Here is a 19,435-nt window from a genome sequence, read left to right on the forward strand (position 1 = left end):
ATTTGGAGATCTTTTTTAACTACAAAGCCTCTGACCTGCATCACTCCTCATTTATCTCCCTGTACCATGCTGTAATTAGCCAAAGAGCATGCAGCGGTGATGTAGAGGCAAACGACTCTCTCAGAGGCAACATTAATTAGAGATGGTGGGGGAAAGAAAACAATGCAATACACAAAGAGATGTGGTTCAGTGAGCAAATGAGATGGCAAATGGGGCATTGCAAACTGGATGAAGAGGACACACACACAGCATCTGTACGTGTATATTCACTTGCATATGTAGATGAATACATTTGTGGTTTACTCGTGTTGTGGAAGTCTGACAGGCAACGATACTTTTTCTAAAACCGTATATTCACAACCACACAAGCTGTCACATGCAATATTTTTCTTACTTGAAGATCTGGTGCTTTTGCAGTCGTGTCGATGTGAACTGAGTTTCTTTAAATTGTGGTGTGTGTGTGTGTGTGTGTGTGCGCGCGCTAGTGTGTGTACATAGATGTGTGTGAGCTCTTGCAAGAAAGTCCTCATATTCGTTGAGGGCGACAGCTTCTTCAAAAAGCTTTTTCCCAGAAAGTCATTAACATTGATTCACGCAGGCAGCCTTCCATAAACAGTCATTAGCGGAGGAACACTTGGTGTAACGCCGGATCACTGAGCCTCTGCGCACTTCACATCACCGCCTTATTCCTAAGTCACCAATTTAATTTGAAAATCTATCAAACACTGTGTGAAACGAATACCTCCACTTTGCGTTAGAACCGCAGTTTACAAACTTTTCTCTTTTTATCATGCTGAGGACCCCCGGATAGAGACTTTTTATGGTGCAATCACACAGTTTTGTTGTCTTTGTTTTGCTGAGAGGAAACATTTATTTTGTTGGGCTTGTTAGTCTAATTACTGCCTAATTTAAAATGAATCAGGGCTTGTAAACATAGTTTTGGTGATTCGTCATTGTGTCACATTTAATTTAAACGCTACATTCAGCTGTGAATGGCACGTCGTTTGCTCGCTGTGGTTCATATTCAATTAAAAGTTGAGGCAACAAGTCTCAACAGGTCAAATTAACCAGTGATGCATCCTAACCAAAGGATGCCACAGCAACAGGCATCACCCAGTGGTTTGTGAAATCCTGGTTTAGAAGCTTTGAGCATTTTGTAACACATCCCTCTGTCTCTCTCATGCAAGTTCATGGTAAAGTTGAAGCATCTAGTTGGCTACTAAAGCATGAAGTAGCACTTTTTTTAAGTGGCAGGTAACTTTTATTGCAAACAAATATCTTCAAACAGACAAAATGTTTCTGCACAATTTGTCACAAAATGTGTCCGTGAGCTTAAAGTACAGCTGCTGTGTTCCTACGGTAGAGAAACAAATATTAATGTGCCGCACTGAGAGATGGAGAAAAATATATTTTTAAGAAGAGAGAAAGGGATTATTTTTGACCCCTCAGCGAGTGGAAAATTATATAAAAAAAAAATGAACTGGGAATTTAAATTTTCTAGGTAATTGCCTAATTCATCTTAGAATTTTTAAATCAGTTCATTGGATTCATAACTTAGAAGATTTGTGGTTTAATTATGTTTTTGTGGAGGTTCATGCTAAACTAGTTATTCAGAGGTTGCATAGTTTGCAGTACTATGATAAAGTTTACAGTGATGCACTACATTAAGGTATCTATCTATAGAAGTACAATGAAATTTATGTATATGGTAATCTGGTAATGTCTTGTTGATCACAGCCTGTGTGTAATGAAAAATCATGAGTTCACATGAGTTTGTTTCTTGAGTAATTCTTGTCCTCACCACTACACCCAACCCCAGGTTCTCCCACCTGCCAAATCCCACTTCAACCCCTGCGTATTTAGTTTGCTGTGGAAAGTAGTCATTTTAAAAGCAAACCTGTATTAACAAACTGCTGAAAACAATCCAGAAAAATTCAGTTGTCTACTGTGTGGCGATCGTGGCTCAAGAGTTGGGAGTTCGCCTTGTAATCGGAAGGTTGCTGGTTCGAGCCCCGTCTTGGACAGTCTCGGTCGTTGTGTCCTTGGGCAAGACACTTCACCCAATGCGTACTGCTGGTGGTGGCCAGAGGGCAAGGTGGCGCCAGTGTCCGGCAGCCTCGCCTCTGTCAGTGCACCCCTGTAGCTACAATGTAGCTTGCCATCACCAGTGTGTGAATGAATGGGTGGATGACTGGATGTAGTGTAAAGCGCTTTGGGGTCCTTAGGGACTAGAAAAGCGCTATACAAATACAGGCCATTTACTGTTTAGATAAGATTTTAAACAAACCATACTGACCATCTGTTATTAGTAAATTACTGAGTGTTTAGTTGTGAGCTAGAAGCCAAAACTTTCTGGCTCGCACACACAGAAGTAAAATTGAAAAGTTTTGATAGATGGACTAACACATCGTATGTTTCAGGGTAGCTAAATATGGTTTTGCTCCAAGCAAGATTTCATTTCATTCTTCTTGGCTCTCGTATGGATTCAGGGATCAATAATCCATCACTTTCTATCCATAAACTCTTCTGTTCTGGGTCATTTTGTGCAGGTGGTCTGGAATACATTCTCATATCCAACACACACCGCTGGTGGACACAAGAAGAAAGGCTTTCTTTTGGATTAGCAGACTTCACCTTGCCTTAAAAGGGCAAAGATAGAATTTACCTGTTAAGTTTGGTTTTAGCGCCCATGGATTTTATCAAAAACTGTGTTTAAATATAAATATTTAAATATGAATAGGTTTTAAATTAATTTTTTATTGTCTGGCACTTAGTCAAAAAGAAAACTCACCATCTCACCCTTTAAAATATTTATAAAGCGTACTTGTTTTTCATAAACTGTTATTTGTTTGTTGATAAAAGATAAAGATAAATCAACATCAACACAGTGAAGTTTGTAGTTTGGATGTTTGTAGTTCCAAAAACATGAATAAAAGTCAAAGGAGAAAAAAATAATAATCTATGCATCAAATGAAACTGTGTGCTGTCTCTCAGCTCATTAGCTAAAACACACCTGTCTCACATTTGTGAACAAAATAGCTCCCATGACCCCGGTTTGCTACAGCCTGGATAAAAAATGACACTGAACTGCACACAAACTGAGACTGAAGCCACGCTCACACTGGTGGGTGTCGACTCTCTGCCCTCAAAACAAATCAGACTCTGAAAGTTAATATAGGCCAGTATTTTAAATGATGTTTGAAGTTGCCCTGTTTCCTTGTTCAGAGGTCTCTGTTTCACAGTAAGGCACCCTTAGCTGCTCCCTGCGGACCAATTAGATGAAGTCGGGGCGTATCCTAACTCTCTGCTTACAGTGTTCCCTCTGGTCCCATTTACTTTCGCTTTATTTGACCGCAGGATAATCCACTCAGTGCTGAATTGTTTCCCAGGGAGCTGTGCTCTGAAATTGGTCAGGCTGAACTAAAATTCTACAGATGTGGTAAACAAACTATCACGGATGCGTGTTAGATCTATAATCGCCACAGGAAATGTTCGCCTATCCTCGTAAGAGTTTACAATCTTTGAGTTTTAACTCTGAAATCTATTTTGGACATGTTCGGCCAGTCATCATATATAAATAAATGAGAGCACTTTTAGATACGATCGCACCACTTTGCACTGTATTACCAGGGTAATGATCCATGAACCACTACAAAGTTTAATGGTGGATTTGTTATGGAGTATTGGTGGGATCAAGTTAAACATCATCCAGAAATAATCTTGCAGTGAATGTAGATTTATAAAGTATACAAACCTTTATTTTTTTAACGTTCATTTTACCAGGAAGTGAAACTCCTGATTAGGAATCTTTTCTGCTAAAGTGCCTCGGGCCTAAATACACAGTAATACCGTAGCATGTTGTTCAATGAGAGGACAAACCAAAGCACTGAAAGCAAATCTACAAAAACACAGCATGGGTCCTATATGCATCTCAACCCAGGTTCCTCTTAATGTCAGGCAACAGTGCAAAACACCAAGCTGCCATGCTGCTCTTTCATTTAGTAGAGAGAGGGGAACATGTTATAGCAGATATGACTGTTCTAGTATGGAAATTCAGCCTTCTGCAGAATTTCTGCCCTGCAGTCAGCTATGTTGTCCTCGATGCATCCGTAGAAGCAAAACAAAAGGGAAAACTTATCTGTTTCACCATGTCAGGTGATCAAGCTTGAAAAGGCTCCAATGGGCCTCAACACTATGAGGGCTTTGCAAACAACACTGTAGCAGCTCAACAAATGGAGTCAGCTCCAAATACACAGCATCAATAATAACAAGGTTCAACCGTTTATAGCACAGCCAAGTCTTTTCAGATATTTTTTCTGAGCATATTTTAGGAATGGGAATCCTGGAAAGCTGCAAAGAGCAAGTTGACAGTCAAATAATCTATGAATATTAATGAGGAAAGGAAACTAGTTTTAACATTTTTATTCTCAGTTGTCTTGACCAGTCATCTTTTAGCAGGCTAAGATTTCATCTATCTTAATAGTCAAGTAAGGTTGAAGGCCAGAATGAAAGAATACCGCACGTCAACAGTGGAAGGGCCTTTACTGGTAAACTAATATCTTTTGTGTTGTGAACCCACTTATCACAGATTTTGTTATGAAACTGGGATGCCACCTATTGTCAACCTGTAGTCCATCCACCCATCTGCCTGCTACCACTAATCCCACTCCAGGTTGTGGAGATGCCTCTTCCCAGCCACATGATGTTCCCCAGCCAGCCAAGAGCTGTACTCTGGGTTTGTTCCTGGGTCACCTCCCAGTTGGACATGCCAGAAACACATCGCCTACAAGGCATGCAGGAGGCTTCTTAGTCAGATGCAGAATCACCTGAGTTGGCTCCCTTTTGATATGGTTGGTGTAGTAATTGCGCTCGGACACCCTCCCAAACGACTGACAAGTGGGATTAGCCTTTCTCCAAGGGAGAGCCCGCACACCCTCCAGAAGAATCTCTTTTCTGCCACTATGATTGTTTTGCTCACTACCCACACCTTGTAGCCAAGATTAGGGCAGGAAAATGCCTTCACGCTCAGCTCTCTTTAACATAACAGATTGGTATTACTGTAGATGCTGTATTAATCTATTTAGTCGGTATAAATGAGAGCTAAACTGAAAGTACATTTATTTTATTCCAAGTTGAGCATATCAGCTTTTAAAAGTTTACATCACGGCTGCGTTGCCTTTCACACAAAGACCCAGTTTTCATGATTTTAATTTTCTCTAAATGTTGTTATGCCTGAAAGCTTACAAAATTGCTTGCATTTTACATTAGAGTAGCACTCGCATATTATAGTGTTTTATTATACTGCGTGCAGCTTGAATCAGCTTTAATTTAATGCACTCTATTAGTGAAAACAAACTAATTAAAGAACTCTCTCTGCTGGTCATTTGTACACTTGCACTTAGCTGTGCTTGATTTACCCATTTTCCCCTGTGTCATAATTTTTGTTGACATCCTGTATTGGCACTTTTCACCGCGTGTTTGGAGCATTCTCAGCTGCTATCTTTCAGCACTGCACCTAATGAGGATAAATCAAGCAGAATACAGCCTCCCACAGAAGCACAGAAGCCAGCGCTCCATCACATCGTTAGCCGCCTCCAAACCAAGTCACTGTTGTTATGAGACTCAGGGGCAAATGTTGGAGTGCAGGAGAGAAGCACAGCTGACTTATCTGTGGTCACATGAAAAGGCAATAATGGGGGACAACTGAATGAATGTATGGATAGTGTCAGCTGGAGCCTTAATGAGCAGTGGATTATTATATATTCAGGAAAATATAGAATAATCCAATTTTGGATATCTGCACACTTTACAGGCATGGTTTCGCTTAAACTTCATCGTTTCTCTTTTTTCTTGCAAGCAAACTCACTGCTGACTGAGGTTAAATCCACATGGTATCCTCTGCTGTGCTGGGATGTAAGCCAGCTCACTGTAAAACATGCGCATGCAGCATTTGGGGAAGCAAACTGGGCATAGGACTGTATTCATGTAAGGATACAAACTGCTAATCATAATGCAAAATCATAATTTATGTGCATTGATTATGCACAATTTGCATAATTATTACAGCCGCTGGACCTAAGCAACCAGTGCTCCTCTAATGATTCTTTGACATAAAACGACAGTTTCTGGATGGATTGTTCTGCAGCTTCCTGACAAAACCACACCACATGCAGCATCCAAAAACATGAAGATTTGCATTTATTAAGAATTTGTTTTAATCTGTCAGATCTCCAATGACAAATTTAAGATTGCTTTCAATCATATATCATCTATATATTTTAAGTAAAAGGGTTAAAATACAAAGAAAGTGAGATCTTCACTTCAATCGCATTAAATGTGCGTTCACTGAAACGTCTTCCAGTTGAGAGGATGAACATCAACTATTGCTTTTCATGTGCATGTTGTATATATTTGCTGCCAATACAGAGATCAGAGCACATCTCACCACCTGTTTTTCGGAGAACGTGGATATGTTCTTTTATTAATGCAGTTTTTCATCTTTGAGTTTTTAAAAATTTTATTAACTCAATGTTTTTTGATCTGTGGCGTAAACATTTGGATATGTTGGTCTATAAACTTTCCACAGTCATTAAATCCTTTCCCTTCATGTATTTATCTGCAGTTTTTTCCTTCAGTAAATAACTGACAGAAACGGTGCGATTTCAAAATTGTTGATAATGGGAAATCCGGAGTCAAGTAGGTGAAGCAGTTTAGATCCCTGTGGTTCAGTTTAATTAAATCATGACCTGAAGACAAGCTGACAAAGCTGAACTTGAGAAAAACTGCTGCAAAATGTGAAATGTATAGCCATTTAAACTTTCACACTCACACTTTCTAGCCTTGAGGGTGGTGCTGCCTACATCAGTAAAACTTTATGACCTACTGTAAGGGGAGAACACTGACAACCCTGGGCTAAGCCATATAAGACAGCTAGACTGCAGCTGAGATAGCCTAAAGTCAGTTTTTCTCTGTCTTCCTTCACTGTGTTCTAGTCAGTGCAGACGAAAAATAAAAATCATGTTAAAGTTTGTGACTTGTTCTTCTTTATAATGGCATTAAAAGAAGAATTCAGCGATTGCTAATAGAAACTACAGTAACTAAAAGGCCAAACCAGCACATTCTGCTGTGTTGCAGTGCATTCACCATATATTGTATCTCTGCTCTGTGACTCATTCTTCCATTTGCTGTGAGAAGAAACTGCCTTTACTCCTCAGTTTGGGGATGGGGGAGCTGCAGCCGTAGAAGCTGTAGAAACCGAGGTAAAAGAAAAAAGATACAACACAATGTGAACATCACTGATGTCTTGCATTTAATAGACATTTTTACACAATAACAGCTGACAATGTTGAGAATGAGGCCTGGGCCAAACTTGTTCTTTCTTACATGTAACGCAGCACAAAACTAGAGATGGCACGATACCACTTTTTTATGTCCGATACCGATACCGATATCATAAATTTGGATATCTGCCGATACCGATATGAATCCGATATAGTGTTTTTTAATCAACAAAACTTGTTTTTTAAAATATCTTGCTGCATTTTGCAAGTCTGCAAGTTCATACTCAAGTTTAAAACAACAACTACACTAAAGCTATTCTGTTATACCTGTATACAAAAAAAATATTTCATAGTTCAGCAATACTGATCAATCTAATAAACTTAGACCTACACCATCCTCCCTATTCTGGTATTTTAAAGAGTACTTAGCGTAAATATTAAGCAACCTAACTAATAGGGTTCCAACTCCCAGCAACAACAAAAATAAATAAATAAAAAATAGGGAACCACCCCTCACGCGCCACCTCATGATGCTTAATCGACGTAATCAACCTTAATTTGATGCAGTGTGAAAAAAAATGCACAGAAATCAATTATTTTTCAAGAAATATTAAATAGATTCAACATCTTTCTTCAACAAAATTGCAGACTGCACAGATGGTACCTTCCCAAAGGAAAAAGTACTATAGCTTACTAGGGTATATATATTAGACTTAATAGTCACTATATACAGTAATTGACTTCTATTCATTTTACATCAAATTAAAACTTTGTGTGTCAGATAATTATTTATTAAAAGCTAGACATTTTAAATGAGAATAAGAAAGAAAAGTATGTCTTTGTGCCCCCTTTTCCCTGTTCATGCCCTATCGGCCCCCCTGGCTAAACTTTGCTAGATCCGCCCCTGCACAGTTACCAGCGTCAGCTACGTAGAAAAAGATCCTGGAGTAGAAAGTAATATTAAATAAATTCTAACAACAGCTGATCAAGCTTAAACGTGCTGCTGTTGTTCAGCCGCTGGTTTCCTCTTTCTGGTGCAAAGTGGGCCAAAAACAAAGACGGACTCGCGACAGAAAAGCCGATCAGCTGATCATTTAAGCAGTTTCACGATTGAAGTAGCAGCCGGAGAGCGAGAGGCAGTCGCTCGTTAAGCTTAACGCAGGAATGCTTTACAAACATTCAGAGATGGACTTACACACTTGCTTTACTTCTCTCGGGGATAACTTTGTCGGAGATGAAATGCCAGGTTGCTAGCGAAGCTCCAAATGCTATCCAGACCACAGGTCCTGCATGCCACAGCCGCTCTATCACGTGATGCATACTGCTCCGACTGCTAACGTTCTGAGGTGAGTTACGGCGTGTTGCAAGTTTTGTGAGGTGCTTTCGTGATATTTAATGGATCGGATTACATTTTTTATTTTTCTCCGATATCCGATCCAGTCATTTAGGTCAGTATCGGACCGATACCGATACGTAATATCGGATCGGTCCATCTCTACACAAAACAGTCTGTTTCAGATATGTTGTCATTACTTTGTCTCTCCTCTTTTTCTATCTAAGGGTGTTGTCCAGGTAGATGATACAGGAATCTGTTTGCTCACTGGGAATTCAAAAGCTAATTTTCAGTGTTATTCTCACTTGGCCACAATCGAATGTCACACGGACTTTGGAAAAGAGAGCTGGCAGGTTAAAGACCATTTATTATCCAATCCAGCTGTATCAGACATTTATGCCCTCATGTGTACCTCCCTAGAGTGATGTGAAGAAAGGTTCAGGGCTGCAGTTCATGTGTGAAAATGTAAACTCATTGCACTGCATGTCACAGAGTCATAACACCGGCTCAGCGAGGACAGATCATTTGGGGAAGATGCAAAACTTTGAAATGGAGGGATTTTTGGTAGTTAGACTCCAAAGAAAAGCAACATTGTCGGTGAGGTAGGAGATAGTACATAACTAGACCCCCTGAAGTTTAGACACTGGTGTAAGCAGGTGGCTGATGGAGACTTTAAATGAGACCCCCTGGAAAAGCTAGATGAGGTGGAAATGGGGAGGAGGAGGAATACATGACAAATGGCCTGAAAGAGGGAGTTGATTGTCTCAGAGGACATGGGCAGATAGATCATTAGACAAGAGCGTAGTGACTGAAATTATGAACGAGGCAGTTTTGACAGGTGGGAAAATCAAAGTCACAGTGAAAATAAAAGAGCAAAAATGGAGCAAATCACCTTATCGAACTTATCTGGGCTAAGCACGGGCCTCTCGGATCCAATTATATTTTAACATGTTTGAATGTGATATTTGGATGTGAAAGTGTGTGGTTGTTTGTCTCTCTATGTTACGCTTGTGACAAACTGGCCACCTGTCTAAGGAGTACCCAACTATGAAAGCTGGAATAGTCTCCAGCACCATGTCAAGCATGGGATGGATGGATGGATGGATGGGGGTTAGCCCAGTAAATAAATAAAGGCATTTAAACTTTCCAACGTTTAAGTCAGAAAAAAAACTGCAAAGAACAAACCAAACAATTTTGGGAATTACATCGAAATTTTTAACAAACTTGGATAACAGTTTGACTCAGAATTGAGAACGAAGGCCTGCGGTGTGAAATTAGAGTTAATAGTATCACTCTAGCTTAAGAATAAGTGCACTTCATGCTGCTCTGTCAAAGCAAACCACCGAGATCACGTCTGTCTCCTCTGACTTCAGCACCGACACCCTGCTGTTTCTGCTCCTTCCCTCCCCCTCTCCCGCCTCCCTCCGTCCTCATCCTTCATCTCTCCCTCTGCTGTCTTTCTCTGTCCATCTTCTCATTAATCACGCTTCACCTTTCTGTTAACTCTCGTCCTTTTAGAGCCTCCGGTGCCTCCAGGAAATGTCAAAAGGCCCAGGCTAGGCCACATCGGCACTGCGGAGTCGAGGACCCGAATCACATGTTATTACAGCTTCTTTAGAATTAAGGTTTCACTCAGACAGGTTCAAGCTTATGTGTTTGCGCCCCAATGTTCAAAAATAATTTTAATTTATTACAGTACACATTGAATTTATTGTAATTACACAACAGAGCCAAAGCCACGCTCAGCTATAGTAAAATTACACTAATTTGCTGAAATGTGAGTGTGAGGCAACATCAAAAGAGAATCTGAAAAAGGCAAAAACACAAGCAGAATTTAATCAGACGGATCAGAAAAGGTCAGACTAATTTATTTGGAAGGGAAAACACAAACTGCTACAGTGAGAAAAAGGTGTGCTGAGGATGTTGCAGAAATACTGCTATGACTATAAGTACTATTTCTCATAGTACTTGTAGAGTTTATGGCTGTATAATATAAAGTGCTGGCACAGTCGGTTTGTGTGATTATTAACTGTTCCCAAGCTGGGTACAAATCACCAGTCTGTTGCAGGGATAATCCAGAGAGACAGACAACCATTCACTCCCACATTTACACCTACAGTCCATTTAGAATCACCATTTAACCTAAACATGCTTGTTTTGGACATTCTGAGAAACTTGGACTACTTGGAGAGAACCCACACAGTCATAGGGAGAACATGCCAACTGCACAACGAAGGGCTCCATCTGGCTGGTGGACATGAACCCAGGACCTTCTTGCTGCCTTCTAGTAGGCAGGCTAAAGCGAGTTAAATATCACTCCCTTTAAGAGATTTATCACTTCTATATTTAGAAGGATACCAGCAGAGCCATCAGCTGATGTGATCCAAAGACATACATGTTGGGATAATTGCTGATTATAAATTGGGCATTAAAGCGAGGCAGAGAAAGTGCTTGAAATATAAAGAAAGCGCTGTGTCAGTGTGTGTTTAATGAATGATTTGATTGATCAGTAAGACTAGAAAAGTAGTGTACTTTATATTGCTCTATGAAATGTTTTAACTCTTTAATATTTTTTGTCCTTTTGCGTCTCCGTTTTGGACACTGAACTTGGTCTTTGCACTATTATATATTGTACATATATTTATTAGTTTCAGGTTGGCCATTCTTGTATTTTGCTCGTTTGTGTTGTTGTGTTTGCACATCTCTGTTGCTTGTGGGGCTCGCACACAAGAATTTCACTCGCATGTGCTGTGCCAGTGTGCCTGCACATGTGATGTGACAATAAAAGTGATTTGATTTGATTTGATTTGATTTGAAGGCTCAGTTTTGTAGTTAGCTCTGCTTTCTCCATCCTGCACTTCAGAATCCAAAGTGTCACACAATAGTGATAACTGCTGTTATCGTTATTAGCCCAGCTATTCAAGCCATCCCTCCTCCCTCTGCATCACCACCTTGTTCTTGTTTTGTTTTTCTTATATTATTAGTTCTCCCTTCATCCATTTCGTGCTCAGTTCTGGCCCCTTCAAGGCTTCTGGGGTAAAACTCTGTGGGCTCCCCAGGAGCATGTAGCATGGGCACAGGGAAGGTAGGCTATACTAATTAATTAACATCAAGCTCCCTGACTAATGACACCTTATAAACAGGCTCCCTCCTTAGAGTCTGGAGGTTGATTTGGAGTGCAGTGGAGGTTACTATAGGGGATGTGTTGGGGGTTTTTTTGTGCAATAGGCTGGTTCCCTCAGTTCTGGAGGCAACTCATAGCACCATAATTCAAATCAGCTTTATTGAATGAGTAGGTGCAAACATACAAGGACTCTGGTTTTTCATTACTGTTGATGTGCTTAATAGAATAAACATATACAGGAAAAATATGTGTAGCATAAGTACAGATTTAAATACACAAGAGTTCAAAGTTCAAAGACGATGGAATAAATATGGAATTGATAACTGGTTATAATATATTCATGTGAACTTGACAGTATCTAGACATGAACAGCAGACAGTGTTTATGCAGCCTGCTTTGATTCACTTTGTAGGTACAGTAAATATTTAGTGCTGACAGGTTTTATTGCACAAGTATTTGTGTCCCACACAGTGTGTGTGTGTGTGTGTGTGTGTGTGTGTGTGTGTAACTGTTCTTCAGAGTGATGAAGAAACTGCATGTATGTGTGTGTAGTACATACCAGAGTGCAGGAGTCAGATGAGGTGTGATGGGTGTGCATCACTGTGTCCTGAACATGGATATGTACAAGCCGTAAATGCAGGACAATTAAATGGGCTGGTTCTTATATATGTACTTGAGCACTTAAAGTGCCGACTCATTCACACAAGCACTTTTTCAATGTCTAAGTGCTTTCTGTGTAACATTCACGCACATTCACACTCAGAAAAAATCACCGGGAGCAGCTCAGGGTTCAGTGTCTTGCCCAGGAATACTTTGCCACACAAACAGGAGCAGATGTTTGGATGTTTTTGTGTCGTGAGATCAGATTGGGTTATTGTAGAGAAGAACTGAATCGACAGCTCCTCCGGGGCTTGTTTGACAGCCGTGTCTGGTTTGGATGCACAGTTTATGTCCTAGAACATAATGGATCCCAGAAACGTGAAGGTTTCCACAGCAGACACAGTGCTGTTGAATAAGATAAGAGGAGGCAACGCAGGGACGCTCAGCCTGAAGTCTGTCATCTCTGCAGTTTTGAGCATATTAAACTCCAGGTTATTCTGACCACACCACAATGCAACCTGTTCAACCTCTTGTGTATAGGCAGACTCATCACCGTCTTTCATGAGCTTGGTGACCATCAAGTGGTCTGCAAACTTCCCAACTTTTCATGAGGTACATCAAGAAAGAAGAGAAGGAGGGAGAAGACACATGCCTGGGGGCAGCGCTGGTTTCTCAGGTGCTGGTTATAAATTTGATAGTCTCACCTGCTGCCAGAAAATTTGTGATCCACTGACAGATGGGAGCTGATACAGTGAGTTTGGAGTGGAGGACCTCTGGGATGATGTTGTTCAGTGCCAAGCTTTTCCAGTTTTATGGAGAGGCAAAATTACATTTCTGATGGTGCCATGTAATTATTTACACAGACAAAATCCACAAACACAAACTATATAAAACCACTTATTTAACAGCAACTCATCAACCTGACATAATGTCCTCACACACCTGGATTGCAGTTAACCACAGAGAACGAGTAAAGCCGTATTTAAGGCATTTACCTCCAAAATGCTGTCCTTAAATGTAAAAGTAATTCAAAAACAGAGTTGGAAGGCTTTTATAAAACAGCAGCAGCGTAAACATACACATCAGCAGCAACCTACATGTTGTGTATGTAGGTGAGCGCACGCACTCACATTACATCAATCAGCCTCTAACTGGGCACATGAGGCGGCATTCATCAGAGAGATACTGGTGTGAAAAGCTTGCAGAGATCTCAGTGATCGAAGTCCAACTATGCATTTCTGTCTGATTGAGCCCCGGGGAGCCCGACAGGAGCAGCCTGGAGACAATTAGATCAGACTGCCTGATTCTCTCATCAGTATGCTGCCGCTGACTTTTCACTGCCTGCCTCATTGTCACACAAACACATCAGACCTGGCAGGTATGAAGGGAGGTGTGCATGTGGAGAGGCTGAGGGGGGTTAGACATTGACTGTTGCAGGTTAAGTGTGTTTTATTGTTAATAGATTGAAATTGCCCATGAAAGGTGTCAGTTTTTCTTGTCATGAGCCTACAGCGAGTCCCATTTCTTCCCGTCACCCTTCACAGTTCCCAGTATAGTGCTGATGGACCACAAGGCTGGCTGATGCTGCTCCTATTGATCAACAGCCAGCACAAACCTCTTCCACTATTAGCCAAAGTTTTCTTCTTTGTCTTCAGAGCACAGACTATAGTTTTCAGAGTAATCGCATTACCCTCAGCCATAGATAATTAGCACAACTGGGCGTGAGGGGAAAGAGAAGAGGAAAACAAGAGCACAGAGAGACCATCCACATACAGAAACTATAAACCACAGGCAAAATAACATGCAGTAGTTACATATCAACACCTGGGGAGGGAAAAGAGGAGAAATGCCCAGGGCTGGATCAGATGATCCTGAAGTATACCTTAGTTATGCTTCTATATGTTCAGAGACCTGGTGGAGGTCCCTGATGCACTATAGGCTTTATCAAAAAGGAAAGTTTGAAGACTAATCTTAAAAACAGAGCGGGGGTCTGTGTCCTGAATCCAAACTGGGAGTTGATTCCACAGGAGAGGACTGTGATAGCTTAGGGCTCTGCCTCCCTTCCCACTTCTGGAAGCACGATGAACTACAAGTAAGCCTGCAGTCTGAGAGCAAAGTGCTCTACTGGGATAGTTTGAACCTTTTAAGATCATCATTCAAGAGGATTTATGTGAGGATAATGATTTAAGTTTGTATTTAACAGGGAGTAGAGGGAAGTAGAACTGCTTGATAATCAGGAGTTACAAATAGTCCAATAGGTGTTTCTAATAGGGACAATATTGCCAGGTGAACAAAGACAGACATAGATGGTTGTTTAATGTTCACATTAAATGACTTTACATTAAAGGTTACATTTGTACACTGTTTGAAATCTATATGTTGTTTGATCTTGTTCAGAGTTTGGTTGTACAAGAAGACACTCCAAAGAGACGGGCAGTTTCTCTCTTTGTAACAGAAGAGCAAGTTTTTCTGTAACTCAATGATTTAACTTTATTACAGCTTACAGCTCGAAGGCATGACTGCCATAGAGTTGACCCACAGGGCTCAAGCTGGCAGCTATCTCACCTCAGCTTATTCAGTTCAGTGAAGTGGATTTGTTGACTTGGTTCCTTTTGGAGCATTTTTAATGTAATTATCTGACAAATAACATGTTTTTTTTGGCCAAGAAGTCTCTACTTCACTTTTGGTCTATCAGCGGCACTAACAATGGTTTGGGAGCAGAGTACATAATGTTCACCAAACGCTTCATCTTTCAAAAAGGAATTACTAAGTCCATTGTATTATGAAAATAGATTTTAGCCAGTTCTGTGTGGAGTTTGCATGTTCTCCCCGGGTCTGCGTACGTTCTGTCCGGGTACCTCGGCTTCCTCCCACAGTCCAAAGACATGCAGATAGCGGGGTTAGGTTAAGTGATAATTCTAAATTGACTGTAGATGCAAGTTTGATTGGTTGTCTGAGTTTTTGTGTTTCACATATGTGTTCATATGCTACTATAAAATCCTTCATATTGGAGAAGGTGAAATGCTTTCTTGTCCGTGTAAGGAGAGAGGACAGGAAAGCATAATTTATTAGAATGAAAACCAACTTTGACTTAAACAAGTATGTAGGCAGCTTTATGAAAACAGGATCAGGATTATTGTGGTTTGTGAGGCTTGTGGGTTCAACTAATGTGAAAAGCCATTTGCTGTGACAGGCTGCAAAGGCTGCTGATGCTATTAACATCAATTTCAGTCAGATACATATCAACGAATTGACCATTTGCAGCAAAAAGCATTACTGTTAGACTCGGTAAAAGACTCCAATGTTTTAGGGAGCGCCCATCAATCTCTGGCAAAACGGTGACACAAAATCTGCAGAGAGGTTATTCCCCCCCGAGACAAAAGGCTGTTTACTAAATATTGAGTGCATTAGATACTCTGGAACAGCGTGATCCATCCTGCACTTGCCTCTGAATGCTAACCAGCTCTTCTGATGTGAAAGATGTCAAACAGCATCCTGGCTGTGTCAGACGAACAGGCAGCAATACTCTCCAGATTCAACAGGAATATCAAAAAAACGACTACTTTGTGCCTTAATACACCATTTTGTACCCACACCTACGTGAACCCCCCCCCTGCCTGCATGGACCTCACAGGGCCAGAGAAGGCAGTGTGATGATTGACAGCTGGCTGGGATCAGGTGGAGCTGCTGCTGTTGAAGGTTTTTGAGGGCAAACGGAGCCTTAGAGAGACATTTAGAGTGACATCCTCACAGCACGGCGGAGAGCGACACGGCAACAGATGTGACAGTTAAACCCCGGTCTAACCTGCTGTCCACTCACACACACACACACACACACACACACACACACACACACACACACACACACACACACACACACACAAATATGCATAAGGTCAACTAAATGACTGCGGTACGTTTGATAATGTCCGTGAATGCCACTTTCCCTCGCTCCCTGTGTTTGACAGATAAAAGCACAGAACACACTGAAAAGCAACCTTGCAGACTTTGTGTCTAAGAAAAACAGTCTCACTGAAAAGATGGCCCCGGGTGTGCCTCACATTACCTCAGCCTTCTCTAAAAGTGCTCTGTAAACCTGACTCATTTCCTGTTCCTATTGCCACCTACAAAATGTAAAGTCACTCTACCAGGTCGCAACAAAACAAGACCTTTAATATCAGCAGAAGTCCTTCAGTTTCTTCTACAAGTGAGTCAGAACTGGAGACAATTTAAAGAACTCAGATTTGTTTTCTGCTTCACCTCACTGTTTACAGGGATAATGTTTGATTGAACCGAGCGCCAAATAATGTCACACTTACTACTTAATTTGATTCTAATTTAATAGTTTACCTTAAAGTCATATGGCCTCAAAACATGACCAATAACACTGACCTGTGTCAGTAAACTGGCTCATGAATTGAGACTGAAACAGGTACATAAACTTTAACTGCTAAAGACAAATATTTCCCTCAACAGCTGGACCAGAAACAAAGGCTCTCAAATGCCAAAATAAACATATCTCTAAATCCAAAACCTTCATGCTGTCAGTTGACAGCTAACCACAGCAGCACAGTCAGCAACCACAAGGCACTGTAGCTGCCTCCATCATCACTTCAGTGTTCATTACATCCAGGCATGTTTCTATGCTGGTATAGAACTGGAAATACAATATTTGTGCAAAACTTTTGAGCCATCCCTCTCTTTTTTGCTGGGAAATGGTGCAATAGGTGCATGGAAAACACTTTTATTGTTCAACACAATAAAAGTGTGTGAATGTGTGTGTGGATGGGTGGATGACTGAATGTGTAAAGTGCTATACAAATACAGGCCATTTACCATTTACAACCTGAACTCTCTTGGGAGAGTTGTGTAATTTTAACATCTAGGCATGCTTTTACTGCACCGGTAGTGCCATGCTAAAAAATGAAGGCATTGCCAATCAGATACTTTTCAAATGGCATTGCACCATGAATTAAAATCTGATGGTTCTTTTCTGGTTTGATTATTCCATTTTTTTAAGATCTCCAGAACACTGACAGAAATGCAGCTCTAAATCATGACAAATGTGCCTGTTTTCTGTCCTCTACAAGTGTCGACGACTATTTGAATACAAATTTTCTTATTTGGATTCGAGACCCGTTACCACTGATATCCAGTTCAGTTCTTGTGTAATTTGCCATTACTCAGCCTTTTTTTCCTATTTGCACCATAAATTAAAATCTGATGGTTCTTTCATTGAGAAAGGCTTCTTGACAGCCACCCGTCCACGGAGACCATTTCTGATGACGCTTCTATGAACAGATGGATCAACTGAACGGTGGGATGTGTATTTCAGGTGTCTGAATTTTTTCTGTGCCATTTTGTTTCCCTCAAAGTAAGGTTTCAAAGGTTGCATTTTTTGGTCAGACAACATCTGGTTTCCTCTGAGACTTGAGTTGGAGCATCGAACTCACCTCTCACCCACTGCTCTTCTGGGTCTGAAGACGACACCACTCACAAACACACAGGTGGACACACGAAACAGTCACATCAATTCTACACATGTTCCTGTACTTCCTGCACAGACTCTAAATTTTAGATATTTCTCTCATTCTTTCCCCCTGTGCGTTTGTTTCGGTGGATTTATTCTTTTCTCTGAGACACACAATCAATCATCCCCTTGTTACTCATAACCCTGCCCCTCCACCTGTATTTTCTTTATTAGTACATAAAAGTCTCCTGAGCAGTAGGAAATTTAATGGCTACAGGGAGGCAGATGCAGTGATCAAACTGTTTTTCAGGCTCAGTCTGTTTCTTTGCTTTGTTTTGATCAGAGTGATTACACAAAAAGATGCCTCACACAAGTGTGGATCGCTTCTTTCTTTGTGATTTCACCTATATGCTGCTACATTTCAACCGCAAATCCAGATTAATGTTTTTATGTAGCAATAAATATCAATAATTGGCTTCTCGCTCTGTTTCTTCTTCTAAAAGTTTCACAAAAACTTGACAGGTCACGACTGAAAATAAAATGTGGTTTACAAAACCTGGAGTTTATTTGTATTGGACTACTTTTAGTTCAATTATATTAGGATTTATGGATTTCTGATCAATCAGTTGTCATTGTTCTTATCAATATAGTTAATACGCAATGCCCAATCATTTCTCCACTGGCTCTTATGAAAGGAAATGGTGAGTAAATAGTGAGTCCTTAAAGGTACAATGTTGTTGCTAAATGTTAATTTTAAAAGGTAAATAAAGGTGTCCCATCATCCCACAGCACTCACCTCATAAAACACGTTTCCACGCATACAAACTTCAAGCAAGACCCTAACAGAGAAAAACATCACAAAATCACCATGGATTTACCTCATAATCCTCACCAACAACAAAACAAAAAAGGCATCTGCTTTTTATGAAATTATTCCAAACGTCTATTTGCTGGAACTCCCTGAGCTGATTGTGAAGCAGCAGCAGGGTTTCGTGGCCTGGCGCAGCTTGGCACAGTGGGGCGACGTAGCACGCTTTGGCTTGGAGTATCGACACCAGCCTTGGCAGATGGTCTGCGGCGTGATGAAGGAGCGCTGGTGACGCAAACGCCGGCGAACAGCTGAAACAACCCACAACATACAGGTGGTGCAGCGATCCAATCCCACACATGCATACACGCGTGTACACAGGGCACTCAAACTGCTCGTCTGAGTGAGCGTGTGTGTGTCTGTTATGTAACTGAAGTTGACGGGCTTTACAGATGAATCTCTAGGACACCCACAATTCACAGAAGTAGTCATGGAAACACACAATAGCTTGGATGAAAACACACAGGTACTATGAATGCACATAAAAAAAACAAACACACACAGATCTGTTTGTGATGTTTGGAAAGAGAAGCTGTCAGAAGGGTCCGAGTGCCTCCCAATGGTCTGCTGCTGCACTTTCTGTTTACAGCATTTATTTTGTAATTCAGTGTCACACACAAACAGGCAGAAGAGGGCACAATAATAGCATCATTTTGAGGTCCTGCATTTACATTTAGATAATCTACACAAAATGGAATTGGAAACGCAGCGCAGTCCTACAGAATCCAGCCTTTTAGACATACACGTTCATGCTTCCATC

The sequence above is a fragment of the Mchenga conophoros genome, linkage group LG22, assembly GCF_057382185.1.
Source record: "Mchenga conophoros isolate Kocher_MC1m ecotype Shallow Benthic linkage group LG22, M_conophoros_male_GT1.1, whole genome shotgun sequence".
NCBI classification, from domain to species: Eukaryota; Metazoa; Chordata; class Actinopteri; order Cichliformes; family Cichlidae; genus Mchenga; species Mchenga conophoros.